The sequence below is a fragment of the Oenanthe melanoleuca genome, chromosome 1A (genome assembly GCF_029582105.1).
Source record: "Oenanthe melanoleuca isolate GR-GAL-2019-014 chromosome 1A, OMel1.0, whole genome shotgun sequence".
Taxonomy (NCBI): Eukaryota; Metazoa; Chordata; class Aves; order Passeriformes; family Muscicapidae; genus Oenanthe; species Oenanthe melanoleuca.
This window is the reverse complement of record NC_079334.1, coordinates 29,065,133-29,076,233: the sequence shown is the minus strand read 5'-3', so window position 1 is coordinate 29,076,233 and position 11,101 is coordinate 29,065,133.

The following is an 11,101-nucleotide window of genomic DNA, read 5'->3' as shown; positions in this document are numbered from 1 at the left end:
ATTTTTTAAGGCTTTGTGTGACCTTTTCATTCTGTTGGCCTTTCCAGAAAAGGATGATGAATACAGTCTAGCTTGTTTGAAACTTGCAAGTGGTCAACAATATTTCTGTGGCATGTGGTGACTACAAAGCCTACTATAAAGTACATGGAAGAATGTTTATATGAGAAGTTACAGTGCTGGTAAAACTGGACAGCTGTACCTCTGAAGAAGCCATCTGCAAAGCCACAGCAGGGAAAAAAAACACACATTGAATCCAGTTAAAAGCTTTCTGAGACTGCCTGGAGACCCTAACACCAAGAGTAGGTGTATACCAATACTTCTAATTTTTGACCTGGCTCCTGGGCTGCCAGCCTGGACACCAGGCAGCTGAGCAGAATGCTGGGGATGTGGCACTGGGGAGGACTGCCACAGCTTCCTGCCCAGTGACCCTCAGAGCCAGCATGGGGTGACTTGTCCCCAGTGCTCCTGGTGCAGCAGCCCCTGAGCCAGGGACAGGCTGCTCCTGGTCACCAGCCCCCAGCTGCCTGTACTCCCACATGAGAAATTGAAATAGCTGCTACAGCAGGTGGGAAACACTGGCAATCCTTGGGACACCATAGTTGTGCAGCCCTGAGTTTCAAGAAAACATTTTCTCTTCTTTTGATCAACATCCATATTCTCCCTTCCCCCTCTACATCTTCTTTCAAGATCTGTTTTTATTTAACCCTGAAATGCAAGGGGAGTAATCTAGGTTAAAAAAATCCCCAACCAACAAATAACACAACAAAGGACCTCCTCCCTATTCCATCTTCAGACACTTCTGCAGCTGCAAACCAGAGTGAATTTTTTCCATTCAGAGCCTCAAACTGGCCTGAATTTGCCAAAATTCTGGGTTAGTGCACATGAAAGCTTCAGCATGCCTGAACTGCCCTGCAGCTCAAGCAATTCAGAGCTGGTCTGTGCCTTTTCCCCTGGGACCCCCCAGATTTGCTGTCAGGGCTGCCGGTGGTGTTGTGAGCCCCAACATCGCCCCTTGGTGGCTGCAGCTCTCTCTCCTTCATGGGGCTGGGCCAGGGGCCCCTCCAGCTGCCCTGCACACTGGAACTGAAAAGCACTGGCATGTTTACAGAAAGGGGTGGGCTCCCCCTCTCATCCCACCCTCTCCCCTTAAATTCCAGTCTGAGCAGGTCAGACTAAACAGGCTCTGTGTCCTCCAGAACAGTCTTTGCCTACACCACCCTGCTTCCAAGCCTTAGTCCTGAGTGGCCAGGAACTGCAGCTGATCCCACAACTCTGTTGTGACATCTTACCAGCTTTCATTTTGATCTCTGAAAATCAAGGTTCTGCTTATGTCTGGGAGCACTTTCTCTTGCAGCTAACATGGTACAGCAGCCTCAGTGCCTATGTGTGGAGCAAGAGCAGTGACAGAGCAGGGCAAAAGTGCCTGCAGCACCTTCACACCTCCTTTCATTCCTGACAGGACCATGCTGTACATTAGACAACTTACAGAGCTGCTTTATTCTGCTTTTAGCAGCAGGCAAGAATATTCAGCAGACAGCCACCTTCCAGCCTCAGTGTGACTGTCACCCAATCCCACCTGAAGACTTCTAGAGGTGTGTTCAAGAGCCATCCTCCCCACAGATCCCTGCCTGGATCCATTTTCCCTTCCTTTATCCCTGTGTCGATTGCCAAGGAAGGTACAAACACAGAGCACTCAATGACTGGTTCAGGATTCCATTTCTCCATTGAAAACTTTGTTCCTCCCTCCCTCCCTCTCTCACCCCCGCATCCCCCACTCTCCCAAGCAGCTCCTTTATCGGAACCAGTCAGTGCAAACTGCTGGATGACACAAACCAGACGGCCAGCATCCGCTGCAGACCGGCACAAAAGATGGAAGCAAAAGATAATAATGGAGCACAGCTGGCTGATAAGCATGTTTAAATTTTGCAGAGATTAGCTGTGAGAACAGGAAGGAGTTCTTTCTCTGCCTTCTGCTTGTTTAGCTTTCTTTAATTGTTTATTTTCAAGATGAACAACATGCCCGTGCGGACTTATCGAGCGAGTTAAAGCAGGGCAGAGGCAGAAGTTTTCCTCAGTGGGAGCACGGAGGTTCCCCGGCAGGCAGCAGCGAGCAGGGCTGCGGGTTTTGCAGAGCCACGTCGGCGCTCGGGGCGCGGCTGCGGCTGCGGGCTGCGCTCGCAGCGGGGCCGGCCGGAGCGCAGCTGGGTCCGCCTGGCTCCCCCGGCTCCTCCGCGGGGAGCAGGGATGTACAGCCGCCTCCTCACTCCGTCAGGGCATGCACACGGCTGGGCTGGCGGCTTTCACACGGCAAAACCTTCCCCTTATTTATCCGGGCGGTCGGAGCTGTGAGCTCTAAGTGCAGCCGCTCCTAAAGTCTGTGAGTGAGTGTCTGTGCCTGGCTTCCACAGATGTGAAAACAAGCTCTGGAAAATAAGGCTTTTTGTAAAGGGAACCAGCAAACAAAACACTTTTTTTTTGGTGTGTTTTTTGAAGGAAGAGTTGCAGTTTAAGGGACAGATGAAATGTGTTTTCCTCCTGTATTTCACACAAGCGGGACAGAGGTTGCTGCCAGCTGCTGAACTGCCATCATAAAATAGGGTGGTTCAATTCTTCCCTTCTTCCCTGCCCTCCTTCCCCTGCCTTCCCTAAATCTGAACCTGCCTCTGCTCAGCTTCCACACATGCAAACCTGCAGCCCATTCTGTGGATCCCCACTGGTGTGAAAACTGCAGGATCACATCAGCGGTATTATAACATCTCACTTCTCCCTGCTTCCTGACTGACAGCACCCACAGGAGGTCCTGCATAACACACTTGTACAAAGATTAGGCCAGAAACTCTATCCAAGCTTCCTGTTCACACCTGGTAATGCTAGGAAAGAAGAAAGAGGCCGCAGGGCTGGCTGTACTCAGGGTATTTCATACCCCCCTGGAGAAGCAAAGCTGTGGTAGAGCTGGATTTCCTTCAGCTGAGTATCCCAGGGTGCTGCCAGGCATCCAGAGGTGTGGCACTGTATGTCATCACCCTTTGCTGGAGCAGTTAGAGCTTGGGAAATCATCACACTGAGTGAAAATTTTTGGTCCAAGTCTGTAAACTATTCATCCACTGGTCCCAGGAGGCTGAGAACAGGATCAGAACAGGAGGTAGTCCTGTGATGCACCTCTCTTACCTACCTTTGAAGTAGTACCAGCACGAAATGGAGAACAGAACAGAGCCACTGAGGACAAGCATGCTCTCTCAATAGTCACCTTGACTGGGGGAAAGTTTTTCTCTCTTTTTCAGAACATATTAAGAGACCATTGCACTAATAAATGGACAAAGAAAGTACAGCTGATAGAAACAGTGTGCTTCCTGTGTTCTGAGTGCTGTGGCTTGCTCATGTGAGCAATCCTTTTGGACTGCTACACTGGCTTGTTTGCAAGACTGGCAGTGCAGAGGTGCAGAAACCAGCTGTGCTCACAAAACTTGTTAGTTGTGTTGAGGCCTGACAATCCCCACAACTCAGCTGAGCACTGACCTGCTGCTTCCCCCATTGCTCCCCTTGTCATTATCCCTACAAGAAATTTTGTTTCAAAAATATTCACAAGAAAAGACCTTTCTTTTTCTGATTAAAAAACCCACCAAACCCTCCAGAGTTGATTGATACCTCTGAAAAGGCTGTAGTTTGCTCCAGAAGACCCTTCAACAAGTACATATCTGAGATATAAAATGTCAAAAGTAATTTCAGGTGCTTTATAAATGCCTATTTTCTGTAAAATCATGCCTTTATGACAGCTCATGTAAGACAGAAATACAAATGCACTTTATACATACATAATTTGAAGACCTGCATGTTCCCTGTGTGTAGTTTTATATTTCTATATTTAAAAAGATAAATATTAATCAAATTCACACACTGGTGGTTCTTGAGTGCTTTGTAGCAGAGGCTCTCTCAGAACACAGAATATTTTAATTCACTAGCATGGACTGACCTTTTTCTTTTCCAGTTGTGGAGATGGGATGGAAGGAGCATATTTGTGGTGCCAAAGGGAAGGATAGGCATTGATGCAGGAAAAGCAAGCTTAGCTTAAATCAAGAAAAGCACCAACATGGCTGCTGTGAGACCTGATTTGTTGCCTTCATGCAATGTGTGCTTCCACACAGGAGAAACAGCAGTAGGAGCAGTGATACTCTGCACCCCAGCACGAGGGAAACAAATAACTGGACTGGCCAGATAATGAGGTACAATGATGAATAATTGTATTTTTTTTCACTGTTCTAAATAGGTCACCTCTTTCCTCTTTGACTCTGAATCGAATTTTCCTCTGTGCTGACTTCCAAACATGTGACTCCTCAATGCTGCAAAAAGAAAGCAGCAGCAGAGCCTCAGGGTACAGAAATATTACAGCAGCCACGCAGCACATTTCTGCATTCAGAAAAGCTTTAGCTTTGGGTCAGGCAACAGCTACTCAGCAAGGACATATGAACTTTTTTCATGTTGTCAGAAGAAAGTGTGGACCTGATAAGAAACACCTGTGGAAATGCAAAGCCATCTCAGAACCCAGGGCTTGTTTAGATGATAAAGAGATAAAATCTGAAGGCATGCAGTGCAAGAGAAAATATTCTTTAACAAAATGCCTGTTTTGGAAAAAAAAAAAAAAAAAAAAAAAAAAAAAAAAAAAAAAAAAAAAAAAGAAAGAAGTGGTACATTTCTGGTAATTGGCTTTCTGTGCAAAGAAAGGTCCTTGAGGATCATAAGGCAACATTGGTGCAATATGCAAAACTGCACGAGCTGCATGGATGCTGTTCATTCATTTTTCTTCATGGAAACATGATGCCGTTTACGTTTTATTTGCATCTAGTAAATATTTTCTTAGAACCCCAGCAGGGCACTGGAAAGCATAAAAGTACACATTACCAGCTGAACATTTGTAAGCAGAGTTTTCTCTTTGCTTGCAGCTCAGCCTGCTCCATGTGCTCTGATTTAAAGCCCTGTAACACACTTACCGCATAGGAATTCTGTTTAGCTGCATTTAACATTTTTGAGGGAAGGTTTGTCAGATCATTTGTTTTACTTAATGCACATGTATTTTCATGCCTTTGTCCTGCTTGATGTGAAGTAAGCATGTTTTAAAGGAAGTCTATCTCGATATCTCTTTTCACAATTTAGAAAAATGCAGAATTTAAATACCGAGAAATGTGCAGTACAGTGTGGATTTAATGGAAACACTGCCACAATTCCACGCTTATGTTGTGCCATTAAATCAGTCAGAAGACAGAGGCAAGCTGCCAGTGTGTGCAATGCCCAGAGGAGGAGGCAGTTCCAGTAATAATTTTAGAGACTGTAAAGTGACTCTAAAATGGAAAATCAGCAGCAGCTCTAGGAGGGCTCAGCTGCACAGGATCCATGGGCGCATGCCCAGTTTTAAACACACAAGTAGCTCCAAAATCAATGAGACCACCCACAGGTTTACAAACCTTTGAAGAATTGAGCCCTTAATTGCTCAGTAACTGCTGCAAAAAGACGTCAAGTTTCCTTTGTTTTACTTATTATTAAAAGGAGCTTTGCCAACAAAAAACACTGGAGCCCAACCCAAACCAAATGGATAAAGTGAGGAGCCAAAGCAGCCTTGCAGAAAGGGCTGCTTTCTGCTACAGTTCTCCTCTTTCAGCTCAGGATGAGTTGCTCCTCCTGCTGTGGTCCACACTCAGCAGCACTGCAGTTGTTTCCACCTTTGGATGCTGAGCAGTTGACAAGCTCAGGTTTGGCAATAACTTTCTTTATACACAAAGTCCAACTCAACAACCCTCTGTTAGAAAAGAATTCTATTTCTGCAGCAAATCTTTTTAAGACCTACTTGGGATGCCAAGCTTCTTTGTGTGCCGGGGCATTTCTACAGCTTCACAAACCCTGCTCCATGTGATGCACATGAACTTTAAGGAGCTGATCCTTCTGCAGTGCAGGAGGCAGGGAAGTGTTAATATCTCTGCTCTGCAGACAACTGACCTGCAAGGGGTCACAATCCTCAGCTGCAGAAATCCGGAGAGCTAAGCTAACTTTATTGGAGCTGTGCTGATTTATACCAGCTGAACATATGGCCTCAGAAGATTAAGTAGTCTGTGTGAGAAATCTGTGGCACACCTGGGACACTCCAGGGCCTGAGTCACAAGATCATCCTTCCTGCCCATAACAATTGCAAACATGCCTCCACTACGCAGGAGTCTCTGCAAACTTTTTTGTTAACCTCCTGGCAAAGCAGTAATGAAATTGTTTGAATGACTGAGCTCAGGGAAATTTGGGGTTAGCTTATTCTGTTAAGAAAACCACTTTCTCTGATTACTTTGTGCATTTGGTAAGCCAAAACTATATAAAATATTGGATTATTGTACCTGCAGTCATATTCTGAACAGAGACACAGCAGAAGGAATTTGCAGTTCAACATGGGGGAAGAATCTGTCAAAATCTCACAAAATGGGATCTGGGTTTCCTTTTTGCCTCAGTCCTGTGCCATAGTGGATACAAATAGCTGGGGACTAATGCGTCACTGCAGAGATGTTTCCCTGCCTGTGATTTTTTTTCCATCAAGGCATTTATATCAGGGTAACAGCAAACACCTTTGCCCAGGCAATTGGGAATTTCTGGAAATACAAAAGATCTAAATAAAGTCACATATATGCTTTAACAGGCTATTAAAGCATGGGAGAGTTCTTTTAGCCACAGTAATATTTGGTTAACTACTGCTCCAGAACAGAAAAAAAATAAATAAATAAAAGAAAGAAGTTAAAATCTTATCTAAATAAGTTATAAAAAACTAAAAATAATTGGACCAAAGCCTGCACAGTTTGGGGAGGAAAAATGTGAAGCAGTTCTCTTGCAGGCTCTGATTGATGTTTGGGCTAATGTGATACTCCAGGCTTGGCTTCAGAATGCTACAATATAAACTATTCACAACCTTCATGTTACAGTGCTAATTTCAGATAATGGTACTGGTGAGAAAGGTAATGGCACCCCTTGGTCGAAAGAAACAGAACAATACAACAAAAACTAATTTAGAACTTGATTTGTTACCACAATAATTAGTAAAAGGTTTCATATTGAGGAGATCAGTATTGAAAATGACATGAAGCAGCCATTGAAGAATAAGCAATGCTGCACAGCATTTGTAATTACCAAGGGGAAAACTAGAATTTATACATTTAAACAACGACCAAAAAAAGGAAAAGAACAAAAAAAAAGAGAAGAAAAATAAAGAAAAAACCAACACATACACACTCTAGTCTGGAAAATTAATGCAAAATATAATCAAATTACTCCAGAAGTTAAGAAGCACAAAACCACTTCACCAGTTTTCAGAAAAACATGACACACAGAAAAACTTTTAGAGTGTCAATGACATTCTGTGAGCTATATTTATCCTAACCTTACAAGTATTTATTTTAGAAGGGTTTATTTCTTAACAGATTTTCTTAAGCTACCTGATGAAAAGAGGTAAACATTGTGACCCTCAACAAGGAGAGAAAAAACAGAGAGAAGTTTGTTTAGCATCCATTTTCTGCCTGTTATTCAGCAATGAAAAGACATCTGTAAGCAGTTTCTCGAGCTCTCTGTGCAACCCAGCACCACCACCTGCTGTTTGGGAAGGAAGACTCCATTCCCCTTGCCTTACACATTAAATCTCCAGCACCATGCAGCCAGAGGGAAAGCATTGCTCTCAACACTCAGAGATGAGAAGGAGGACAAAGAAAAAAAGGAAGCAAACTCCCACTGCCCACAGCAGTGTGTGGGAGAGGCAGCTCTGCCCATTTAAACCACATGGGCACCTTTCCTCAAAATGGGGTGAGGGACCTTAGCTGGTCACTACAGCTGTGACATCCAGCTCTTCTGCTCTCTTGGCAAGGGCTGCCCACAAAATCCCTATAGAGTCTGGCACTGCATATGACTTGCCTCGAGTGTGCTGCCTGTCTTCCCCCAGATCCTGAAGCTTTTTGGAAAAAGAGGTTCTGTTGGCTGCAATTTTGCTCTTCTGGCTATGGGGGTGCTGAAATTTCCTTTCATGTGCTTTTTTTGTCAATACTCAACTGAGTACAGGCCTCCCAGGTTTATACATAGGGAAAACAGAAAGGTCCAAAGCTTTTCCTTCAAAAAACCTAGTGAGAAAGTCCATCATTCCTTCCAATGGGTGTGATGGAAAAATGAGCCCATGTAATTTCCTTTTAATTAGTAATGAACCAAAAAGAAAGAAAAATGTAGCTAAGGATGCCATAAGAAAGCCAAAAGAAGATATTCAATACCAATCTGCTGCCTGTATCCAAAACTGCAGCTGAAAGCTGTGCCAGCTGCACCAGGCTCCACACTGCAGGAATGAGTTACAGCTGATGGGGACAGCTGTGGGGGAGCCATGCTCCATTTTCACTGTTAAATCACAGCCCAAAAGTTGCTTTTTCTTTTTCTCTCTTTTTTTTTTTTTTTTTTTCCCACCAGCTTTCACTTTAGACAGGTAAACCTCCAGCTTGGTCTATCTGCATATCTAGTTCTTCCCAGGACCAGCACTCTCTCCTGTATCTTGTGCAGACATGAGCAAAGGTGTGTTCTAAAGGGCATGTCACTGATTAATGGCAAATGGTGCAATTCTTAACAGACAGTGAAGTATCCCCCAGCTGCTAATCAGTACTGTCAATGATCTGTGATGTTAAGCATGTGCATTTCTACAGCACAAAGCTTGTGAAGCTCCAGTCTCTGGCTGTAGCGCCCAAAATCCTCATTTGTCCCAAAGATGAAAGGGCTTAGGTGGATGAGAGGGGTGTGTGTACTGGTTTTTGTTGGGCTTTTGTTGCTGTTGCCTCATCCTTAAATGAGAATTTGTTCATGCTTTAAGGCTCCTCTTTCTGCATTGTCTGTTTCCATTCAGCTCCTAAGATGAGGTGATGAGGTCTTAGTTTATTTGGGTGCCCAGTGCACACCTGGGAGCTGTAGAACTAAGCTTATTATCTGGTTAATGCAGATTACATTTTTGCCCTCTCCTGGTCTGGAATCCCTGAGCTGTTGCATGAAGCACAGTGCAGCCTGATTGCCTCCAAACATTCAGACCTTGGAGGTTTCACTCAGCAATTTCTGACACCACTTATTTCCCTGCTCACTCGAACCATTAAAAGACCTCCTGGTAATTTTAAAACTAGAGGGGATTTTGTGTTACTAGCGTTTTTATTTTGCTTGTTTGATTGATCAATTATTGATTGATTTAGCAGGGTTGGTTTTTTTAAATACAAAATGGAAGAAATATATCTTCTGCATCAACAGAGCTGAAGGTGCTTGAACTTGGAGCTGGACCAAGTGGTTGGTCCTAGGACAAGGGGAGCAGGCACACAGGACACTGCCTGCCTCACCACTGCAGAGCTTGGCCACAAACCTAGACAAGGCAGAGAAGCAAGTATGAGACATGTGGGTTGGAGCCCCATTTTCAGCCTTTTTTCTGTGCCAGTCTATGCAGCAGGGATGCACTCTGAATGCAATCTGCCATAGCAGCCACTGGAGTCAGGTGGGGAAGGCTTTATATCCACCTGATAGCTGAGATATGGATCAAAAAAGGGCTGTTTCCCTCAAACACTGATTCACAAACACCTGAGCCAATGTTCACCTTCACTAGCTCCAGGGACTTGTAGAAAGTGATCAGCTTTTTAAGTACTAACCTGTTTATTTTGTCTGAAAAAGAGCTGAAGGGTATGGCTTTTAAATGTAGATGTCTCTGTGTGTGCTTCTGGGGCTGGAGGCCACATCACTATTGGCATCTCAAATGACTGCAGGATCAGAGAGAACACATTGATGTTGAAACTGTCACATGTGTAAAATGAATATGTACTAAATACCTAAAAATACATCTGAATTTTAGTAAGAGTTAAATGAATGCAGCAGAAATCTGAAATATTTCCTAGAATTATCCTTCTCCCAGTGGTGGATTTTTGTAGTGGAAAAGCTGCAATTTAACTTAGAAAATATAGATCACTAAAAAACTTTGATGACCTCTGAAATGACATAATACAGCCCTGAACTTATCAGTGATTTTTAATCTGGGTATGCTGGGAATTCCCCTTTTGGCATATTTAATATTTCCTTAAAAACAGGTAATCTTTTAACTTCAAATATGCAAACTGTCAATTGCAGAACATGGGCCACAAACACAGCAGAGTTTTTTAAAACACTATTCTTAAATATTCTAAAATAAATCTGGTGTTCTCCTACCTTTTTGCCTGCAATTAACTACATTTATTTAAACTTTTTGTTATTGAATCAGCAGAGGTCATAAGCTAAGACCTATACATCCTTTCCACCTAGACCAAATTCCTCTCTGATGTCTCTATGTTCTTTCCATCCCCTTTTCAATATATTTTTAATAATAGAGAATTTCCTGAGAGCCTTGCAGGCATCTGAGTGCAAATACCCCAACACTATCCAGGTTTATCTGGTTTTTCACTAATCATTCAAGAGGAAGATGCTCTCAACATTATGACTGCCAGAGAGAAAGTCTGATGGCCTAGAGTGAAAATAATATTTAAGAGGAAAAAAGATTATAATGTGATCAGAAGTTGGTGATTAATTTCTAATGACTTGTTATGACTTAAATCTAGTGGAAATGGACCTTACAGGCCCTTAAATCTTCCATACTATGTAGAGTACACTTTTATTTCAGAGATCAATCTAAGTAATGTTTTCTGCTTTTGGAAATGCCTCTTGCCTCATTAAATCCTTCTCCTTTTCTCAAGGCTGAGCTCTTTCAGAGATGAGTGCAAATTCTGAGGTACTCCAGTGAGCAAATACTCTGCCAAATTCAAGTATTCCAGTTTGATCATGTTACCAAAAGCTGCTTTCTTAATGCCCTTCTCAGTAATTTGATTGTGACTGAGATCAAGCTTTTCTAGCTCTGACAGCTCACTGAAGACATCAGTAGGAATTACCAATATTTTACTGGATGCTAAATATGATTCCTTAAGGGCAAGGGGGAGAATAGAGGGAATGAATAGGGGAATGACTGAGGTTCATCATGAGTCAAACTGCACTCTGGGGAAGGGTTACCCAGCTGCTGGAGAGGCTCAGTGCTGCCAGGCTCCTGGGCTGAGTCAAAGCCCAG